The 24,750-nt window shown below is 35.2% G+C and overlaps 1 protein-coding gene across 1 annotated transcript in view; it reads left to right on the top strand.

The window, feature by feature from the left end:
* LOC114352780 (angiotensin-converting enzyme-like) overlaps positions 1-24,750 on the top strand; it is a 199,639-nt gene that overhangs the window by 116,592 nt on the left and 58,297 nt on the right. The window contains exon 3 of the mRNA XM_028304503.1: positions 5,134-5,161. The gene's annotated coding sequence lies outside the window, so the exon portion shown is untranslated. The remainder of the gene's footprint in view (positions 1-5,133; positions 5,162-24,750) is intronic.

Genomic DNA, 24,750 nt, shown 5'->3' on the forward strand with positions numbered 1-24,750 from the left:
GTTCCGAACTTAGCGTCTGGAACGTATGAACGTGGTATATTTGGTACTCATATAGCATTAAGGTTTAGTCACACTATTTGCTCGTAATGCACTTTTAAAGCTTTTTGGTAATGCACCTAAGTACCTACATACATTATTTTTTGAACTTGAAAAACGGTTAAACATACATAAGTCTACAACATAATATTCTGCATTGATTTAGAGACTAACGATCTTAGTGATAATATATCCATAACTTTAACTTTATATTTTGTTGCGTGTACCTATATTTTATAGAGTTCTCTGTACTATTACCATATCTCTGTAAGATATGGTAATAGTAACTACCAGTGATGATGATGATAATGATGATAGATGATAATAATGATGGTCTTTTGACTGCCAGTTAACTGAAAAATTCTCAGACCCTTCTTAGACAAACCTTGCTACCTAACTAATAAAAGGTGTTGTGACTGCATATTATGTTGATATCTCCATCTGTAAACGTGTAAAATAAAAAAAAATGATAGATACGTACCTGAAAGACTATCAGGGGCTTTAACATAAAGCGTTAAAAATTACTCTAAGTCAAAATTGATGCATTAAACCAAACCAAATTACTTCAAGAACGTGGTTCAGTCTCGGCAATAGAAGCACATAATATCACACTCGAACTATGCTAAACTCTCACCTGTCCCCTATGTAATCCCTATTGCAACTATGACATAGTTTAAGTTTGTTAATAGTTTCGACGTAATACGACCAATAAATTGGCTCCTTGTTTCTATTACAACGACCATTAATTGTAATAATATAATAAATTGAAATAAAATACCATGAATTTTGGCGTTAACATGACAAATTGTTATAGATTAGTAAAGTCAAATAAATAATCAAGAATTAATCGAATCATGTTTTCAGAGTAATTATTGAAATTTGGACCCATAATAATATTAAAATTCATATACAGACGCTGGCGCACGTGAACCTTAACAATGTGAGGTCTCATTTAAGTATATAGTTGTAAGTAATACTCGTAGTAGCGAATTTGGTCCAAAAATATGGTGTAACAGTAACTAGTATGATGTGCTGTCGTATGTGCTTAACTTTTTACAAGACGCGCTCTAACCTTAAGAAACAAAAAAGCGTACATTTTCAGTTGATAAAAACTGCAATAGTACACTTGTGTTTTGTTCTAACGTGAAAACTTTAAATAACACTCGTGTCCAAAACCCAATCAAACTTGAGCCGTACAAACTACCCTTACTTCATTACTACCCACTATTTTACACGAAACTTCGACAATGATGTATCGAGCCCTTTGTTGCTATCAACTTCTGATTGAACCCTCGTAAACCAGATCAAAGAACCAATCAGAGGGTTTTAATAAACCCCTTCAGGCACATTTCGTTGATTAAACCCACTTTAATAATACACCTGGTTATCTACAAGGTATTTTAGGTACTTACATTAAATCCCCGAGACCCTTGAGGGCCCTGCTTAAATAGCTTTTAATTTTCTCCCATATTTCAAGTCACACCTTTGTAAGGGATTATTAACCTTTAATTTGCATATTTTGTAGTTACTTTCGCATTTTATTGGTCTCCTGGCGCTATAAAGAGCGTATCTTCAAATAAGCAAATAAAGATGGATCTGTTTGCGTAAATCCCTTTATAGAAGATTCAAAGTTTTAGTACGCATTAAAAGTGTCATCGCTGCAAAGTTTATTATAATTAAGAACGGAATAAAGCAAAGACACTTCGCAAAGAACTCCTCCGGCGTGTTTTCGTTCCTAGAATTTCATGATAATAAAGATATTGTAGGGAGCAATTTCTTTATCTTTTGCCCTATACTAAGACCCTGGTTTCAGATATTTTGAGGTGCCATTGATGTACTTAACATGACTGTTTTCTTTTGGGCCAATACTTTTTAGGGTTCCGTACCTCAAAAGGAAAAAACGGAACCCTTATAGGATCACTTTGTTGTCCGTCCGTCCGTCTGTCAAGACCCTTTTTCTCAGGAACGCGTGGAGGTATGAAGCTGAAATTTATATCAATTACTCAGGTCTACTGTCCCTTGAAGCTGTGAAAAAATCAAACTTCTAAGCCAACGCAATCAAAAGATACAGCCGTATATGCCGCAAATTTTCGACACTTGCAAGGGAATCAAAACCTACAGGGTGCTTCCCGTGAACTCAGAATCTTGAAATTTAGTACGAAGCAACGTCTTATAGCATAGATAAAGGAAAAATTACGAAAACCATAAATTTTTAGTTACATCACATAATATATTTTTTTTAAATAATTTTAAACTTACTACCCATTTCCTCATAAACGCGTAGAGGTATTAAATTGAAATTCATACCAAATACTCAAGTCTATAATACCTTTAAGTTGTAACAAAATCAAACTTCTATGTCAACGCAATCAAAAGAAACAGCAATTTAAGCTGCATATTTTGAAACTCGCAAGTACTCGCAAGGGAATCAAAACCTAAAGGGTACTTCCAGTCGACCTAGAATCTTGAAATTTGGCATGAAGCAACGTTTTATAGCACACATGAAGGAAAAATTCCGAAAACCTTAAATTTTTAGTTACATTACAAAATATATATTTTTTAATAAATATAAACTTATGAATTTCATTTTGCAATAAAAATACCATAGTTATGACTCGATTGTCGTAATGAACGAACTTTGTAAACCTTGCAGGTTTGTACGGAACCCTCGGTGAGCGAGTCCGACTCGCACTTGGCCGGTTTTTACTATCCACGGACTTGCAATGTCATCACTAACCTTTATAGTGTTCCAGAGAAATATACGACAAGGTGAGCCCTAATTGGGATATGTATGTCCCAAAAGAGGTATGTCAATATTTTAGTTCTATTTCGTAAACCCCCGACGTGGATTAAGTGCGATTGCTTCGTTTCAGTAAATTAGCTAAATGCAAGTTGCGTATTTTCAATTGACGGTGCTTCATTCAAAGGGAATGCAATGTATTACATTACTACTATATAGAGCTCCATTAGTTTCAAAGCCAACTTTCAATGTGGAATTCCACTTAACGTATTCTGTTCCTAATTAAACGAGATAATGTTCATTACTGCGCTCGTTCAAGATCCTTGAACTGTATTCGTTTGTACTAGCTGAAATGATCTAATTGCTAATTTCCGCTTAATTGTGAAGGAATACCTGAATGTTTGTTTCGTTTTTGTTTCCCTCATTAGAGCTTGATTACGTAACTTCGAGGTTTGAACGGAGGTTAACGCAAATGTTGCTACCGTGGATTGTGACCGTGAGATGAACAAAAAAATGTTTCTACCATGGATTGATTTGGTAAAGCTGCTACATCAAAAGAAGGCAGGGAATAAATAGGTTTGATCGTCCAATATAAATAGATGGTCACTTACTGAGATAAAATTATGTGCTGTGAATTTTTGAATGGATATGGTAAATACTCTGTGATTATTTATAACTGTGGCTAGGTACGTAGCTAGTTGAACTTTGTTAAATAGTTTGTCTCAGAGTTTGGGGATTCAGACTTTTAAATCAAGGCTCAAACACGCCTAGCTCAGTAAATGTAGCTGACGTAGTATTGTTTTTAGGTAAACTAAAAACTTTAATAGCTATGCCTAAAAACAGAACCAGCAAAAAGTGTTCGTTTACCAAGTAATTTGTGTTTTATTTAAACATCAGTTCATAGGCTCAAATACGTCCTATTAGCTTAATAAATGTTTTTAGGTGAACTAAAAACTTTCATAGCTACGCCTAAACATGCAAACCATACTACGCATAAACCAGCAAAAAGTGTTCGTTTACCAAGTAATTTGTGTTTTTTTTTATACATCAGTTTGTAGTAGGGCCCAGATTTCCCTAAGCTGGCTCGTGAAGTTTGTTTCTCGGGGCTAAAAGTGTAATTTTCGCATTCAAATGCTTCCGTGGCAGAATTAATGTTTTGCGGAAACTTTTGGAGTAGGCGCTCCTGATTTGAGAAGTATTACTTGTTATATTTGTTAATTATTGCGTATGTTTTCATGCGAAATTAGAATTTAATTGGTTTGATATCTACAAAACTTTACAAAACCTGTGAAAGTGCGTGTGCAGCCTCTTTAAGTTTTCATTATCGACTTGTTGCTTAATTAAGTATGATCATTGTAATACTTATAATTCACATGATATTGTGATATAAAAAAAATATTGCCAAGCTGGCTAGATTAGTTAGGTTTTGAAATATAGCTTCATGGAGTTGATAGAGTACTAACACACAAGGTTTGATAAAAAAAGAGTGATCTCGATTGGCTGAACGGTCAATCTTCTAGAACATGATTTGCAGCGTACAAAGTAGTGGCACAGTAGTGGTTCAGAACAGACTACTATGCCGAGAGGTCCCGGGTTCGATTCCCGGCCGGACAGAAATAGAAATGAAATTTTATTTTCTGTGACGGGTCAGGGTGTTACTATGTGTATAATATGTATGTATTTACAAAAAGAAAAAGTATTTAAGTATGTTTATATCCGTTGTCTAGTGCCCATAGTACAAGTTTAGCTTAGTTTGGGAATAGAAGCGTAGTGTAAAATGTCCAAGAATATTTATTTATTTATAGTGTACCTACATCTCAATAAAAATCGTTTTAATGCCCTGTTATTATCAATGAGACGGCTGGACGCAGCCGGAAAAGCGGCGCGATCGTCAAAAACCTTCGCTTTTTGTGCCACGTAAAAGGCTCTATTGTTTGGCAGATATTGTGGCTCGGAAATCGATTTCCGACCGCCAAATTATTCGCATTTCTACGAAGCTGACAGGACAGTATCAATCAGATTATTATAGGTAGGTACAAAAACGATAATTTTCAGGCTGTGGTGGAATTACTAAAAACTTTTGTTTTCAATGGTTATCGACGCGTCTCATCTCGATATTTTTCAATAAATAGGTTTTAACGACTCCAAGAGTTGCCTGCCAGTAAACAATTTTTTATATTTAAGATTTACTACTTTCATTTACAGCCCTGTACTAACTCGGCGGTTACCTAAGTCATCTTCTGTCTTAAAATGAAACCATTTAAAGCTATACTGTGTGATAATTAACTGACCATTAATTATTTCACAATCTTCAGTTGTTAACCTCATTATTAAATTATAATTTTTTTCCTTTTCAGGTGTATTTTCTTGCTGGTGATACTGAATGTGAGTATATTTTATTACAATTTTTACGTGCTTTATCGAACCTCGTAGCTTAATTTATTCGGTACTTAATTACCCTAGATTCTAAAAGATACTCGGTACTTAAGGTTCGGCTAAACCAACGCGTGTTTAGCCGTTAAGTAAAAGTTGTTAAACTGCCGCGATCGCGTTCCAGACATTTACGACGAAAAATCCGCCATTTTCAAATCAGAAACGTCAAAATAACAAGCCCGATCTGATCCCCGAATGCCACGTGCAAAAGCTGCATTGATCGCCGCGGCTAATACAGGACGTGTTGAAGTGAACTCATTGCTACAAATTAATACAAGGCGCATGCAGGCGCTCGCGTTGGTTTGGCAGAACCTTTACCTAGGCGCAGACCACCGATTTTTAGTCGGCCGATAGTTGGGCCCGATTCCAATTTGTATGAAGAATCAATCGGTATAATGTGCGCACTTCCTTATGCCCATACTGATTAACTGCCCGACTAAACTATCGGCCGATAAAGAATAGGTGATCTGCGCCTAGTCTTAGTTAATATTAGACATAAATTTGCCATTTTATGGATCACGTCCAATCCAACTGCTGTCCACGTACAGTGGTGATTGTGTGGCCGAGTAGACAAACGCGGTAAACCAATAAAGATCCGTATTTGCGTGCTCCTGTGTCGGCGATGAATCCTGATGAGTGGTCGCGGTACTGATCCACTGATTGGCCGTGATTTAAGGCTTAAAGGGTATTTTTTGGTTTTGTTAAATTAATTTATTTTACGCAATCAATTATTGGTAGGTATTTATTTAGATATACATGTAATGCACAAAAATTGACTTACTAGGAGTGTCATATTGGACTTTTATTGATCTTCTTAATTTGGCGGAATAGTGTGCCCTCAGTGGCGAAAAAACGCAAGTACATCGAGATAAACCAAAGAAGAAGAAGAAGATTTTCGTAATTTTAAAGCATTACAGCAACACAAATTAATGTTCTTCCTTATAAAAAAAAATCTATGGGTAACAGAGAAACTTTATTATAGTAAAACTCTTAATTAAATAGAAATAATTGAACATTATTTTGTTATTTTATAGCAGTGTGTGTGATATTTGACGCCGTTTAAGTAGGTGTGGTAATGGGATCCCGATTCTGGAATTCGACGAGTTATTTTTATGTTTACGTAATTGAGAGGAGCTTGGGGCTACACACCTACATGTTGTATAATAGGTATTATTTACAAGAGATACTTGTCTTACGTCCGTATTCCTAAATGATGCTTGCTTAAGTGAATCAGCAAATCTAACGCACAGCGTTGAATAGAGCTCTGTGTGTGATTGGTACGTATGTCACCCTGTGCGTCCACGCGCACTGTGAGACGTCATAGTAATGTTTGTGAATACGGGCGTTAGCCGAAGAAGAATTTAGAAGATCACTTAGTATTTGATCCTTGGCCCTTTTCTTTGACCTTTAAATTCTAGGTATTTAACTTCTGAGGAAATTAGATGTTTCAGGCATTTCAGACACTACGGAGCTGACTGTAAATCTTCATTTCAAACAATTGTTACAAATACCCCTATCTCCTCTGCGTATCAAAATACCAAGAGTTAAAACAACTCTAGGCCCTTTGACAACTTAAGGCTCTATTCATTTCCGACATAAATTCCGTTTGAGAATTTAGAGAATTTCGGCCCACACATAAATGCTAAATAAAGTAGTTTTTATAAGGGAATCGTTGTTTTAACTTAATTCTTTGAAGTAGATAAGTACGAGTTTAAGTGAAATTTTCTTTGAATGATTGAGCGCGCTTGGCGAAGAGAAGTGCTTGAGAGCGCTTGTTAGTGCTGAGAAACAAACTATATGTATAGTTGTCGGCGAGGACACGTTTGCTAACTTCAATAGTGACGTGTTTCGTTAATTTTTAAGCAGTGAATTACAGCGCTTACCGCTTAGCGATCGCCATTTTGCTTACAAGCGCTTCCAAGCGTTTTTTTCGGCCAAATGCACCCATTTATGTTGTCTGTAGAGCCTTCTTACCAGATTTTTATAGCATTTTTGCCGAACCTTATACTCGAAAAGTTCGGCTTTTGTAATATAATACGTAATTTTGCTGTAATTATTACTGCTTAATTACGGTTTTGTCCAACGTAATTGAAATGTCAAAGATGTGTAGGTACAGTCGACCGCACAGCAAATTAACTACAAACAAAACAATAAAAGTAATAAACTTATGAAGTAAATCGATATTTCTGTAAAAATGAAATTAATTGCTAACCAAATACTTACTTCCTGGTAAATAGGTGAAAATTTTTTTGTAGACATAAAAAGATAATGACTTATTGGCATGTAGTACATAAGTACAAGTAAATGCATACAATAAGTCAATAGTTAATCTAATATAAAATAATAAAGTACTTATCTTTAAATTTCATTTAATATTCATAATACTTTTACCGTTTTAATAATCATTTAAGCTCAACTGAACATCTTAGCTCTCTACAAGGCCGTAAAAGAAATGAAAAAATAATTTCTCCGTACCTCCGTTCTAAGCCGTTGGATTATCTTAGAAGCATGATTTGCGGGTATTACGAGAATATTTATATCACACATGCTTTCTTCTGAAAGCCTGGAAAATTCAAATTTACTTTTAACAGAATTGGAAATGAGTCTTATGTGTTTTAGATCCTTGAGAGCCTAAGATGAAAATATCATGTTGTTCTAAGATAGGTACTTAAAGTAATACCTTCTATTATAATCACTTAAACAGCGCGCCTTTTGTAGACAAAATTAAGTCTTAAGTTAGTGCTTAAAATCAACCTATTCATCTATTTAAACTAAACAATATTATCGTAGAGCTTTGAGAATTCTTTCACTTTGCAATATTTGATACAATTATGCACATCACTATCGACGACGTTCGATATAATTCCATTCGGCCATTTTTGGTTGCAAAATAGGGAAGTAATTCCAATGAAAAGTTTGTTTTACACGACCTAATCCCACCAATGTTCGATTAGCCCTAGAAAGGAAAATTGTCTAAGCCTGTACCAAATGGAGAATGAGCGAAGCCGCGGCAACAGCTAATGGGCTAATAAATAACAGGCATACAGAGCTTATGGCGGGAATAAACAGAAATAAAGGGATCAGCGGGATCCGTCCAACGTTCCGTACACGTTAGACACAAATGGGCCGAACGGATTAATAACATCAAACTGATCCGAGATGAAATCATAATAAAATATTCACAACGCATCTGGGGGATTATTCTGACGCAACATTGACGTCGGATTGGGGCAAAGAACCTATTAATATCGACATCGGAAATCACTTTTCGAATGGTTCGATTCTTTCGAGCTACGGACGTCGATTCCCAAAGGTTTACGTTCGATTCGAGCATCGAAATCTCTATTGACGCATGAACCTTAACCTTTACAATTTGAACAATAACGAAATGGATTAATGTTTGCAATTTTCGATTTACGATTCATACATAATCAAACCCTCCGACATTGTTACATTTGGAATTGTATTCGGGTAGAGAAGAGAAGTACACGACGTATGTTTGTTGAGCTTTTACTGGAAATGCCGCTAAACAAAAGAAGAAAACACGAAAAAAACATTAGACATCACATTAAACAATTATTTGTTTACGAGAAATAGAAGAACCACTTAAATAAAATGATTGAGTGGAGTTGAGTGGACATTTTATACTGAATTATTTTACCTTTTGTTTCCATTGCATTTTACAAGACCAAGATAAAAAATAAAAGTGCAAATAGAAATTAAAACAAAATAGAGTAGGTATGGAGCTTTTTGTAGAATATTTGAAATGGCTTTAAGTGAATATCATACAATTACTACTTATCATATATATCATACAATAATTACTTAGGCGTAGTGTAAACATTAGGTGTGATATTTAATCACACCTAATGTTTACACTACGCCTTTGTGACTACTCGTGTTGCATATTATCACAACGAAACTGTACTTTAAATGGAGCCATTAAAAACTTCGTCGCGTCTCCTCGTTTGGATGCTACGATGCCGAAATACAAAAGAGGTTCATACATGCAAGTAAGTGCTCTTATGGGATTCGGGCATCAGATAAAAATAGCTTTGGTGTAAATGTACCTAATTAATAGTATTTTTTATGGTTATCATCATCATTATCATCATTAGGTCATTTAGTATCCACTACAGCAGGATGATCACCCTTCCTAATTTACCAGAGGTAAAGGGTGGATTTGGTTTACACTGTTCTACGTAGTTACAGGTTACAATTTTGCTACAAAAGTTAGCCAGTTACTGATTACTCTCGTAACATCAGTCAAATTATTTCCAACAATAGCTGCTTTTACCACAGCGGAAAGTAGTAAAGTACACAAAATAAACGCGCAAATAAAATTTATGCATACCTACCATAGCACGATAAAACAATTCGCCAGCTTAACTCAAAGGACTCACACATTCGGCTTACGAACAAGTTTCGAGCTGCGGCGTACAAAATTCTTATTCGCCGAAAATACTGCATATATTTTCTCCCAAAGTTTTCATAAGTCCGACAACTTTTCAGCGAAGTATTGAACACCTCAAAAGGCCGCTGTACTAGCAAATACCATGAATACTGGATTTTTATTAAAATCGTGCCCGGAATATTTACTCGTTTTGTCTTATCCAATCTACTGTTCGGGATTGTGCAGATCATTTCGTGGGAAATCTTGTTTTACTTATTTATTACTTCATTATGCATGACATAAACATATCTGTCGGTATTGGTCTGGGTACTTACTTCAATAAAATTAATTACGTAACAAAAAGTAGTATCAAAGTATGTTTTTTTCGGTTGTCTATAGTAATAAAATAATAAAATAATAATAATAAAGTAATAAAAGAATATTAATTAATTCGCTGGATAAAATGAATGAAATGATGTGGTCCAAATGCGGCTAAGTATTATTCCATAACATTCTGTTATACCTATTCACACCTTCAGAAGAAGCCGAAATGCTTCTCTTATCTTACTTTAAATTATCTTTACTTTACATTTTAAACTACCTATCCTGTTTCTAAATGTCACGTTTCATTCCTATCTAATATTACATTTGTTATTTCCAAACCTAATCCACCTAAACCAGCTCGAAATAACTCGGTATCTTTTTCACTTAATCTTCCGGTAACATTATCTACTCAGACAGCTGAAGTAGGCTCATCAGCCAAGCTCCTAAAAGCTATAAATGGAGAAACCAGACGACACCGCACCGTCTAGATTGAAGCCACTATTATGGCTTCCCAAGGCGTCACGCGAAGAATTTCATATAAGCAAGTGGGGTGAAGGGAGACGGTAATGAGATACCCATCTGTCTTCTTTAAGGTTTCACCAAAATATTCCTTTAGTAACGACATCTCAACTCGCGTAATTCTTGCTGATGGAAGTTTCTATTTGTACGGCAGTACTTGAGCAAATTTTGTTTTTGTTTTAGCATCGCTTTCAATCCAAAATATTTCCTTTTAAAAGTTTGCCACTACTCTTTGAAGGCCTTTATAAAGTAATTATCAAAGTTCTAGAAGTTATAGCGCTGGTAAAAAAGTCAAAATAATACCTAAGTTGCTACTTTGTTGTCTTACAATTAAAGATTCTAACGATAAAATAAACGGTATTTTTAGTTCCACAATCAGTAATAAACTTTGAACCATTACCTCTGTACTACGTGTGAAACTTCAAGCTACATTTAATATTGATGGGTACACAGTACGTGATAGAATATCATAAAATGAAATTCTCGAGTGTACGGTTATGGGGACGTAAACCAGACCCACACTTAACCGGATAAAACTACAGATAAGCGTCCTTTTAAACACAGACGGGATAAGAAGACAAAAAATATTGACCAAACTAAAAATAATAACAGAGAAAAACATAATTATCTTAATAAGAAAGTACTATTTCAGTTTCATTTTGTTTCGGAACACGGATAAAAGAATAAATTTTCGTGAATAGAATGCAAAAGTGAGATAGTATAGATGAATTGGATTAAATTAGAATTTCTATTACCTCTCATATTTCAGCTACAGCAACAATAATTTGGATTTCACGGCATGTACTGTAATATTTAATGCAGAGGTGGAATATTCTGCGCGAGAGCGTAATTTATTTAGGACAAATATTTAAATACTACAATGCTTTGGGATCATTCAATACTCAATACTCAATCGTTTATTGCATAACCACATTAGCTTTCACATTAGGTCTTACAATTTAGGCAGTTATACAATGTGGACTCATTATTCAGGAATAATCATGCAAAATTAAAATATATCACACAATAAATGTTCTAGTGAAATAGCGTATTAGTATAGGACGATCAGCAACAATTATTATTATACCAGCATTTAGGTACTTTACTTAAATGACAAAGACCAATTCCATATTTTATTACGAACTACAAAAGCTCTAAATCTTGATCTAAATATTATTTAAAAACTTAACTTTAATAAACTTTCTTGTACTTTCAGAATTAATTAATTAAAGTGAGTTAGTCCAACTTCAAAAATAACTTCAATATTACTTTAGACCCTTTAGTTTTCTTTTTAAATCTATTCGCCTTTTAGATGGCCTTAAATCAATCAAGCGTGACGTCATGGACTGAAATCTGCCAATACGGAGATTGATTGTTTTAAATCAACAAAGCCTTGACCTTTTTTCTATTTTTTCCTCTGACCATGCACTTCGCTTTAGACTCTTCTGCATCTTTAATAAGATCTAAATTAATGTGAACAATTATCAAGGACTTTCTTTATTCTCGGTTTAGGCCAGATGGATTAATCTTGATCAATCAATCCAGACACTGACTAATAAGTTAGGTCTAGTGACCAGTCTGGTTTAGTGAATTACGTTTTTCTTGGACTACTTTTCTGTACTCTTTTTTCCTTGCCTTTTTTCACTGATTTTTCAAGGGTTGGTAACGTGTCGTTGTATTTTTAATCATTTGGTCATTAGACAATTAAATAACTAATAAAATATTGCGATATTACGTATACTGATCCGCCTATTTAGTTTAATAAACCACTGAACACGCTATTCAAACCACTGAATGGAATGCGCCGGAAATTTGCACGCAAATGACGTAGGCATCCTCTAAGAAATGATTTTCCAAAATTCACCCCCTAAGGGGATGAAGGGGTCCAACGTTTATAAGGAGTAACAAGAGATTGTTATCCACTGATGAAAGCTAGTCTGCAATATACGAGAACATAGTCAAAGTGTCATGTTTGCGAGAAACACTCTCGCTAAAGAGGCTAACTACCGCCGTCGGATGATCGAAGTTGGTCAACCTCGATGCACGGGAAGCCGTTATTCGGTCGTCCGTCCCGGTCAAACAGTATTTATGGAGATCGATAAACGCTCTTACATTGTCCGGGCGATAGCGTATCAAGCTATGCACTGTGGTACTTATTATTTTATGTAGTTGAAATAGGTGCGATCACAGAAACTAAAGGGAGATGTGACAAGGGGGCGGGGCCGGTGTCACATCAATATGCCCAAAAACAGAACACATTGTTCGTGACAGCAATGATGACAGCAGCGACGTCATAATGTAAACAGTTTACATTGCTTGGGTAGTACTAAAGATTATTTGAACGTTGTGTACTGATACCGCAGTAGATAATGCGCAGTAGATAATGAGCATTATTGATTACTTGTCGTTGCTTGCCTCTCTAACTGACGTAACTGACATTTTGCAAAATTTTCAGGCGATTAGACAGATCGATTCGTCTTACAAAATTGATTAAGATGGTGTAGATAACTCAGTTTCGAAAAAAATGTCAGATACGTCAGTTAGAGAGGCAAGCGACGTTGTGTGTATGAATTTCTAATGCTACACTGAGTTTTGAACTCAGCGCATTAGTTGGCATCTCTCTATATCTCTATGGGTGCGATTTTGCAATGTAAACGTCTGTGTGCCTACCATGAGTTTACGTTAGGTGAGCTCGCTAGCGAATACGTCAAAAAATTATATGAAGATTTATTAAGAGTTTATTTCTTGAAAGTAGCCGCTAGGGGCGTTGCACAATATGTCATACATTTAAATGTCATTTTTTTACGCAGTCGCTAGCGAGCACACCTAACGTAAACTCATGGTAGGCACACTGATGTCTGTGGTAGAGCTAAAGCACACGATGCGTTGCGGCGGCGGTGTGACGCCGGAGCGGTGTCGCTGCGTCGGCTTACATTGAAATATCTGTGGCGGGCACACGAGCGGTGCGCGATATGGCAAAATCTTTTTACTTACGGAGCGGCGCCGCAACGCATCGTGTGCTTTGGCTCTTAAGGTAAAGGAGTTGTCCCAAAATGTATGGAGCCTAGGCCCACAACCTGTACACCTATCAAAAAGAAGGGCTTTTAAATGTACAACAGTTTCTTATTATTCAATTTCTTTTAAATGGCTTAGTTTATTCGCTTAAAACAAAAGATTGTTAAGAAAATAGTAATACTCAACCACAAAAACCATCATGGTGGACGAATGTCATTTTGATGACATCTGTCGCTTTTGACATTAAGTCGTATCTTGGTGGAGAGTGACAGATGAAATCTGACAGCGACTGACGTTTAGTTAGTCTATGGTTCATCTTTTTTTTTTATCTGACGCCATACGCCATCTTGTGTATGCATTTGAGAATGATAATTCATGAATAGTTTTTGATTTTGAGCGGCTAAATTATATGCTAGATATAGTTATTTATATATAACGAAGACCCTGGAACATAACCCTCCCATAGTCTATGAAGAGGAGCATATATTAGATCAGATCTTCGTTATGTTCCAAGGGTAGATTATGATCTATGGACTCCTCATCCAGATCATGCAATAAATCCCGTACGTTTGAGTAAAAATCGATATTATCATCATCTAAATTTTCATCATCTTCTGAGACTGCACCATCATTTAAAGCAGCAAGAGCTGCCTCAATTTCCTTTTCAGATAGCGAGCCAAACATGCTGAAAAGAAAAGCCAAATAAGCAAACCATAGAACAATTTTATGGCATAAACGCATGGTGTAGACATTTGGCTACATACACAAAAATCAAGTCGAAGGCACATTCGGGATAGATTACCAAAAAAATAAGTTATAATAATGAATTCTTACATTATTTCTAACACGTATGTATTTTTTTCCAATCGTTTTAGCAATTAATTCTCACTGAATCCGAAATTAAAATACCACAAATTTTAACACTACCAATTTTTTCTCTTTCGCAATCGCTACGTCAAATATCGGTTAATTTTTTTTCAAATCTACCTTCATTTGCGTTTTTTTTATTTTTATTGTGATGTTTTCTATGATATTAGCATACGTTCAGAAACGCTTATAAAATGTGTTACTTTTTATAATTAAAAAAGTACTTCGTAGACATATGGCAACACTATGCATTTAAGGGTTAATTATGATTTTGGCTTATCGATTACATTTTGTTCTTTGATCCGATCTCATTTTGATTTATATCTCCATCAATACCCTCAGCTTTTACCTACTCACCGCATTGACGTCAGCGTAAAATTATTTATTTAGAAGCCTATCGTACAAAAGATTCATAATTAACTCTAAATAACCCCGCAAAATAGAGTCGGGGAGAAACTCCAAAACACGATTACAAGCTTTGCCAATCGCTTACGAAGTCACAAAGGACAGTAACGAAGTTATTGTCACAAAGTATAAAATTACAGTAGGCCTAAGCTGTCGGTGTATTTTTGAGATTCTTGAAAAAAAAACAAATAATGCAGAAAGAGGTAATTTTACCGCAATAGTACCTGATGTTAAGTGAGATGCAGTATGATGGACATAATATCTGCTCTGTAAATGCCTATTTACTCTCGCCTTGAAAAGACTCCTTGAAAATACAATGAGTTATCAATATTTTCTAATCATTGTTGGAAAAAATGCATTGCTTTGACCTCATCATTTTTTATATTGACATTGAACAAAATTATGCAAAGAAGTCAATTTTGGGGCAAATCCAAAAGCAAACAAGTTCTTTGTAATTTTTTATTTGTTTTTTTTTGCCACAAAATTGTTTTCTTTTTTGTAAATATAAAATCAGCATGTATGGTTTTGCATTTTACAGAGAACTCACTACATTTGTCTGCATTGTGTGGCTATGTTCACTTTTACTGAATAGCTTGCTTCGAACTCACAAGCCACTGTAAATGAGAGTTATGAACGTTTTTATTGGGACACAATTTGGTGCTATACTGGTTCCTATGTCGGGGCCATAAAGTCCTGAATACCTATACTAAGAATAAACTTCGCATCGAGGGCAAGGAACTTGGGAATCATAAAGATGTATTTATTGCTTGCACTATTAAGGAGGACGTTTAATGTTGTTATGGTTAGTTGTTTATGTTGTTACATGTTGTTACATGTTGTAATAATGGTAATAGTTTTTGTCGTTATAATTTTAATAATACCCTAACAGAAAAAGTTAAAGCCAACCATCTGGTATTCAATTAGTTAGTGCTCTAAATTACAGAAGCCGGCAAGTTTAAATTCCACATGGGATAACTATTAGTGTACCTACTAAAGACAAACATTTTGAGTTATTGATTAACACAAACTGTTTGGAATTATTTATGATCGATTTTCTGGTTACGTTGGGTCACGAACGTTTAATTAATTTAGAGCAAAATCATTAGCCGGAAGAAAGAATAAAATAATGTTTCTTGCTTCAACCCTTCAACCAGACCAACGCGTGTAGATCGACGTCGCCGGCGAGATCACAGGGAAATGACAGGACGCGTGAACTTTCATGGGTCGCGCGACCTGTCATTGGCCTTTGATCTCGCCGGTGATGGCGATATGCACGCGTTGGTGTGGTTGAACTTTAATAAAGCATTTATTTTAAATTATGAATAAGCTTTTGAAGATATTTTAAGCTTGTAACACTATAGAAAAGCCAACTTAAATTATTATTAAATGCTACAAAAGCGCAAACAAAATATCAGTAACAATAAAGTTATTTAAATACATTAACTTCAAACATTCAGTATAGCGTTACAAAACAACTAACTATGCAAAACAGTGGAACTTTTGTTTGTCTTAGACAAAGGCACTAATTGTTGCTGTTTTTGGATTATAGTTAACACACGCTTAGAGCGATTTATGGTTACAAAGACGGAGGGTTCTATAGAAGCTGTTAAGGGGAGAGTCATGGATATAACATGTTAAAATAGTTGGAAGAAAAAGTGAGAAAACATAACTCTTCTCCGCAGTAGAGTAAAAGAAGAACAAAAATACAACAAAATAAAAGCAAAAAAAAAAACTAATTTTAGTACTTGACATAATCCACTAGAGGGTCACTGAATAATAAAATCTATCAATGTTAGAAAGATCGGTCGAATAAATAGAAAAATCTTTATTATAAACAAAAACAAAGACGTAAAAAACATAATTACACATGGATAAATTGTTAAAAGCTTTCTTTTTCAGACAACCTCCAGGTAAAATAATTTGTAAATATAATGTGGATATTTGCTTTGAAATCCGTGCTTTACATTCGTAAAGGTTTTCAGAGAAGAATTTAATAACTTCTCGGTATTAAGTATTTATGAACATTTTCTGCAAGTTTTACAGAAAAGCAGACGAAATATTTAACGGAATAAGAATCTGCTTTTGAATAAACTTTTATTTGCAACATTTCTTCAAATAAATCAATAATTTTGAGCTCAATCAATACAAACTTACTTTAAACTGACAAAATTTTTTTTTCTTAGGTCATTAACCTTCGTATACCCGCGCCAAAAAGCATTACACATATACCCGCGCACGGTCTCTCAGACCGAAAGTTGAGCTCGTGTTTTATAGTATAATTGTGTACTGTACTGTACTATAATTTGCTTTAAATTATACGTTAAGGTTATAATTGCATAAAACAATTAAAACAAATTTTATATTTCAGCCATTAAATCAGACTTAAAATTTAAACAAAATTTTACATCAGCCTAAATTTAATAACAAAAATAAACTTTTTTTCTTTTGAAGCCTAAAAAATTACAATAAAATATAATAAATGGAAGTATCCTTAGTAATATAAAAGAACAAAACAGTTTATATCACTAGTGGTTTCAGTGGAATAATAACCGGAACATACCATAACTGCATGCTCGTATAATGACAAAAATACTTTTTGCATCTGACAAATCACCCTCCTGCTCAGTATCGGTGTTGTTCTCTTGGACTTCTAAAATCATCCTAGACCTCATCACTGTCACTCTGGTCATCATAGTTGGAGTCCGAATCTTCACATTCTAAAACAGCGCCTTTATCCTTTCTTCGTTCATTATGACGACAAAAATGGCTAAAACAAATTAATAATAATAAAATACAGTAATACTTAATTGATATGAAATGCCACTAAAATATGACAATACATTTTATTGAGTAATATTGTAAAATAAAACAATAGTAACATACCTGAAGTAGATACACGTATACCCGCGTCGGTCTCACAGACCGAATAACAGCAAAAAGTGATACACGTACACTTGGCAGCAGCGATCGCCCAACACTAAACAATGGCAGGCCACAAATCATGAAGCTACTAAAAACCGCAAAGTCATAGAGTTAATACTTTTTGAAAAAACTCCGAATTATTAGTTCGTCGGTCTGAGAGACCAACGCGCGGGTATAGGAAGGTTAAAACATAAATATACGTAGACAATATATTCAGGTAAAATGACGTCACCAAAATTGCACAATTAATTTGTTCCCCAATAATGTCCACTTAAACGGGCGGTAAACTCATTTGCCTTAAGGGCTTCTGTTGTTTCTGAACTAGTTATTGTTGCATGAAACTGGTTCAAACCGGTCTCAAAGCCACTCTGTCTGAAACAATGGCAACCGATGCACATGATTACGCTTTTGGTATACATATCATTCTTGTAAAGCTTTGAATATTCCTGTAAAGTCTGTTCATTGTTACTGAATGGATAATACCCCTACAAGCCTTAAAAGTTAATTATTATTCTGTTTGATATGCCACATGGCATACTCGACGTTTAACCCGGCGCCAATGACGTGAAAATAATTGCAACGACGATGACCCTGGGTCATATTGACCCACATTTCATCGATCATTTTTCAGGAAATTGTACAAGTAATCTTAAATTTAATTACTGTCTATGAATGTAGGGTTTTTTACTGAGCTAATAAAACAAAAACAAAATGAATACATGAAATAAATATTTTTTTATGAATTTTTAAACAAAACATGAAAAAATCATGTATAGAAACACATTTGAGTCTATATTTTTTGTTTTTGGTAAAGATTTTTAGTAATAATAGGAATCAACAATGTTATATAGTGAAAAAGAGATAAAATCAACTTTTTATATGCAAATACAATGAGATCAGTCTTCTACTTCATCATTCAGAGTCATGGAACTGCTGCAACTGGTGCAGTATGTAATCAATTGGTCTGGGCATGTAAATGTGACATGACGCACTTGCCGGCGTCGTACTAATGCAAGTTCGAGATTATCCGAAGACTGAGTCCACATTACTTGCGTCTTTTTCACAATTGTTGCCATTTCTAAGTTCTGGCTATTACAGCCTGAAATTCTTCAATCTCGGAATCCGACTCTTCTAGCAACGCTTCATCCTTGCTGGGTCATTTAACAAAAATGTCTTATTTTGACTAAAACTTAAAAAAGAACAACATAAGCTAGCACTAAACACAAAATAAGCGAATAAAAGTAAGTCACAAAATCACCGCGCCATCGATGACGCCGGGTCATAATGACCCGTTTTAATTTGAAGCCTGTGTATCTCGCTACGCAAGCGGGGTCACAATGAGTTAACTAACGGAATGGACTTAGGGAGGTTCTATCTCCAGCTATACGAACGCTCGAACCACAAAATGGACACAAAAAAAAATTATGAACGTTTGAAAATGCCTCGGGTCAATATGACCAAGCGTCATTGACGCCGGGTTAAACAGATTCTGGTGCTAACAAAATAATATGAGTACAAAATGTTTTTAATCCCTTTTTCTAAATAAATAAAACAACTGAACTTTTTCAGTCAAACTCTTATCGCTTACATATTTCAGCCCCCCTAGACAAAACGCACTTTTTGATCGAATCGAAAATCGAATCCGTCAAATTCCATACAAAAAAGGGGCTTTTCGACCACTTTTCGACTGGTTTGCGATTATAATGGCACTTTGTCTAGACCCACAGCCCCCATAAACAAAACGCATTTTTTGATCGAATCGAAAATCGAATCCGTCAAAACTCCATACAAAAAAGGGGCTTTTCGACCACTTTTCGACTGGTTTGCGATTATAATTTGCACTAGACCCACAGTACTAATTGTAGCTATAGAAATACAATCAAATCACATCGCAATGAGCTTAAAATAAACACCTACATAATAGCAATCTGAAATAGCTTTTACATTGATACAATCAAATCTTTCTGAAAAAGATACTCCTAATTTCCCCGTTTATAGTTTATGGTGCTCCCACATCATATTTACTTCCTCGCAATAAGGAAATAAGAACTGTAACACCTTTTTACAGGTATCCCAAAACATCGTAGAAATAATTGCTTTTGCGCATTACGTAGACAATTACGCATCTGCAAATTGGTGAATTTGTCGGTTCGGTAGCTTGAGATAAAAGCAATTTGTGAAAGTGAACGTGTGCTTACTGAAATGGTAGAGCATGATTTTCAAGCAGATTGTTTGTAAGGTCAGAGCACTCATGTGCTTTACATGTCAGTGTTTTAGACAGCTGCGTTAAATGTTGGTTTGCATTTAGTTTAAGGAAGCCATTGTTGATATTATTTTATCATCGTGGCGTTTGTATGACGTAAACAAGTCTGTGGTACGGGGAGAAACATGTTATCTCCAAAACAATAATTTTTCAGAATACTACCTATTGGTTTCTTTTGCGTAACTATAAATAAGAAACATATGAATACTATGGTTAAATTTTCCTCATACTTAGGTACTTTCCGTGCGCTTTGAGTTAAGTATCTTACTCAGATCAAATAAAAATATGCGTCCTTTAGTTACGAAATCAGTGTCTAACTAAAAACCGCCATAATGGAGTTATCATGTTTCTTCTCAACTCCACATGACGTGTTTCATCTTACGTAACATAGTCATTTATGCAATGTGCAGTCACGAAAAAACAAATAACAGGAAAAACCAATACTTTGGGTTCAACAGTACTAACTTATGTAGTGGCAATAGTGTTTTGCAACAAAAATGTAAACAGATGTGTTGATCACTGTTGACCTTAAAAGGAAGATGCTGAACTTATAGCACTTTATGCTATAAAAATTCTGGATAGAAGCGTTTTTCATGCTAATTTTTGTCAACAATTTAGAGGAGGCACACACCGTTGATTATTAGTTGGCCGATAGTTGTGCCCGATTTCAAATTGTATGAAGAATCGGCCAAATCGAATCGGCGTAGTGTGCGCACTCCCATACATGCCCATACTGATCAACAGCCCGACTAAACTATCGGCCGACGAAAAATCAACGGTGTGCGCCTACTCTTAAACACCTCACAAAAACTTTGAAGAAATCCTCATGACTAAAGTTTGTTCTAATATCAACAGTAATTAGGTCACGTACTGAATTTAGGACTTGACTGCATGATTTTATTCTCTTTAGTTCTAATAAGTATGACCATAACCGTAATATAGGTGCCTAATGTAACTTGAAAAACGTCACAAGTGATGCATATTGAATCACAATTAAAATTGACAACTTGCCACCATTTGGTCATTATGTACGTGTAGGTATATAGTTACTTATTATTCACTCACTCAAGTTTAAGTGTCTTACAGTAATGTCATTGTTTTAGTCTGTTGGATGATTTTGAAAGTCAGCTAAGTTTCACTCGACTTCATGTTTGAAGATTTTTTATTTACTTGCTTTCCGCCCGCGGCTTCGCCCGCGTGCAATTTTATCTATCACAGAAAAACTTTATCGCGCGCGTCCTTGTTTCAAAGACCGGTATAAACACTATCCTATGTCCTTTCCCGGGACTCAAACTATCTCTATGCCCAATTTCATCAAAATCGGTTCAGTGGTTTAGGCGTGAAAGAGAGACAGACAGGCAGACAGACAGAGTTACTTTCGCATTTATAATATTAGTATAGATAGGTATTTAAAACTTTACATTGCCCACAATATCAGAGTACAGAAGGCGAAAGATTTCGTACCTAGTAAGATTCTGCATGGTGACGTTTTTAAGAATAAAGGACGTAGCAAACTTGTCAACCCGGAAAGGGATCGTAACCGTATCAACTTGAATACACTTGTCCGCACCGTAACGTAAACGCCTCGCTTCGTAGTTGACAGCGCGCGAAAGGCGATACGGTTTTGATCTCTTTCCGAGTTGATAAGTCTGCTATGACCTTATGATAGATGATTAGCACCTACCTACATAAAACCACTGCTCTTGAAAAGTTTTCTTTAGAGCGCTACTAATGCTTCATAAATTCTTATACTTAATAAATACCTACTTCCTAATTATCATAACCATGGAACTCATGAATTGATAGCGTTTTAAACCACAGTTATAATACCCGTGTAAGTCCGCTCGGCTGCGGTAGCACGTGATCGTTTTTATCGGCGATCGTCAATACGTGCGACGTTACTCGACTGGCACAGGACAAATAAGTGCAACAGCTCACTTTAATTACTTAAAGGTTAGATAATGAAAGCTAAACGATCTAAATATTTTAGTACAGTTATAGTGCATGCAAAAATGTCTATGTGTTATTTGCACATTTTGATCTTTAGAGGTCCACTACGCCATATATCTTGAGATTGGAAACGAAGCAACAAACGAGATTAATTTCTTTATTTACTATTGTACTTGCACATACTGGAAAAGAAAATTTTTTTAGTCACTTTTTAAACCAACACTGTGACCATAACTTTCAATACGTACAATACATCATCATCTAACTTATGGATATTTTGTCGTGTTCTTCTGTCTCTCACTTAAAAATTAACCTTTTCGCCAAGCAGAAATTTAAAGTAGATGATGCAAATAATGATTCTTATCTCAAGAATTTGCATCCTAATATTGCGTGCTTCTCAAGTAATTTAAGTACAGACAGCTTCATATAGTTCTTGACACCCAAAGTGGCCAAAAAGTCGACAACACTCATCCAATTGTAATAAAAAAGTATTGCGAGCTTTTTGACTACATTGGGTATCACGAACTATTTTACGCTGACTGTACCATTTGTCATAATTATGACAATCTGGCCGTTTTCTTTGGACTGTGCGAAGGGTTCAAATGGCTCGCAAGCCGCGCAGTGGAAGATAACAGATTTTCCCTTTCGGTAAATAAAAGTAAGAGGTTTCCCGAGTTCGATATGAGGGTAGCGTTACACTTGTAGATCGCGTGCCGATAAAATGTCACTATTGCCTTGATACTTCAAATGGATAAGGCGGATCTTTTGTAAACAATAGCTGTATTTAGCACTATTGTCTCGGGGTAAATTATGTATTTTGTTCTATACGTGATCTGTGTATCTACCATGAGTTTACGTTAGGTGTGCTCGCTAGCGAGTACGTCAAAAATCTCTATGAAGATTTTGTTTCTTGAAAGTAGCCGCTAGTGGCGCTGCACGATATGTCATACAATTAAATGTCATTTTTTTACGCAGTCGCTAGCGAGCACACCTAACGTAAACTCATGGTAAGCACACTGGTACATCAACAACTGTATCTATCTGTACTAATATTATAAATGCGAAAGTTTTGATGTCTGGATATTTGGATGTTTGTTACTCTTTCACGCAAAAACTACTGAACGGTTTTGATGCAACTTTACAGTATTATTATTTATAACCCAGAATAACATAAATAGGCTATAAATTATGACGATCTGTAAGAAAGTAAATTTCACGCGGGTGAAGCCGTAGGCAAAAGCTAGTTTATTATAGTTTATAGTATCTTGAGCTCTGTGTACGAAATTTGACAGGTTTTCTATAAATAAACAAATGTTATTATAATTCACTTTTGTTATTGGCAAATCACTCTTGTTTAATTTAAAAAGCTTCTACCCAGAGGACTTCCAGAGGCAAAAAATTTGTAAATTGTATATCTTAGCCATTTGCAATAAATGACAAACACGATTACATTATGTATTTGCTGTACTTTGTATAAGATGATGAAAAATGACATTTCGTTTTACTTAGCCGGAAAATGAAACCGAGGTCGAAATAGTTTCGTCTGGAAATCCAGTTTCGGGAGCCTGTCACTTGGGAGTTGTTTCCTAATCCTTATCCTATAAACTCAAAGAATTATCAGCATTGAGAGCTACTGAAAACTTCTTACTAACTTCGTTACTTACAGTCACAAAGAACAGACAAGGTACATTTTATACAAGATGATTTTGTAATCAGTGTCCAAATTTTAGGAGTGACACAGAATCAGTAACTTAATCAATTTATGTTTATTCGATACGTTTTTTTTTCACATTTCATTATTTTTATCCGCTGCGCGCTGTTTCAAAATTGGCCCAAGTGGATAATTTACTTCGTTCATAGAAAAATATGTACACACAGTTAACTGCAAAGTTCAATAGACATAATGGTGCGCGAAAATAAGCCTTAACCTTTAAAAATTAAGGTTATGGGCACCCGCGAATTAGATTTTCAATATTTTTTTCGCAAAAATACTACGATTCTATAAAAAAAATTGGATACTGATTGCAAAGTCACCCTGTAGATTGTCGACAACAGCTCTTCAGATTGAAATACATTTTAGTTGCAATAACTTTTTAAAAAAATAAAACCGACTTCATTTGAAGTTCGTGAACACAAAAAAAAACTAAAAATTAAAAATATTGCGTATAAAAAGTTCATCCCCAATTTTCCACCCTTGGAGGTGAAATATTTTCTTCAAATTCGCATGAAACCACCCTTTTGATAATACCTATTCAACAAAAAAATAATCGTTCAAATTGATTTATAATCGGCGGAGATATTGCGTATAAAAAAGTTCATCCCCAATTTTCCACACTTGGGGGTTGTTTTTTCTATTATTAAATTTAAATGGGACCACCCTTGAGGTATTACCTATACGCCGAAAAAAGATTTGTTCAAATCGGTTCATAATTGGCGGAGTTATCGCGTAACAAACATAGAAAAAAAAAACATACGGGTCGAATTGAGAACCTCCTCCTTTTTTTTGAATTCGGTTGAAAATCGTCTCTATTACAACTGCATAAGATTGATACGTTCCTTGTAACTCACTTCATCTTCACATCTGCACCATGTTAGCCAAATTAAGGTCAAAAGCAATGATCCAATCCTGCGTATATCAAGTTTCTCGAATTCCCATGGATAGATTCATGGACTGATCCACAGAACATTATGGACTGATCATTGTAATGAAACCGATGAAGTGCGAGTTGCGAATCTTTCACAGAAAATTTAGTATTATTCCCCATGTTTCAGTATTCGTTCATTTGTTCGGTCAGTTCAGAGTCAGACCAATGACGTCCACTGCTGGTCAAAGTCCTCCCCCAAAGTTTTCCACAATGAACGGTCCTGCGCTGCTCGCATCCA

Source organism: Ostrinia furnacalis, unplaced genomic scaffold (assembly GCF_004193835.3).
Source record: "Ostrinia furnacalis isolate ACB-3 unplaced genomic scaffold, ASM419383v2 OfSCF1452, whole genome shotgun sequence".
Taxonomy (NCBI): domain Eukaryota; kingdom Metazoa; phylum Arthropoda; class Insecta; order Lepidoptera; family Crambidae; genus Ostrinia; species Ostrinia furnacalis.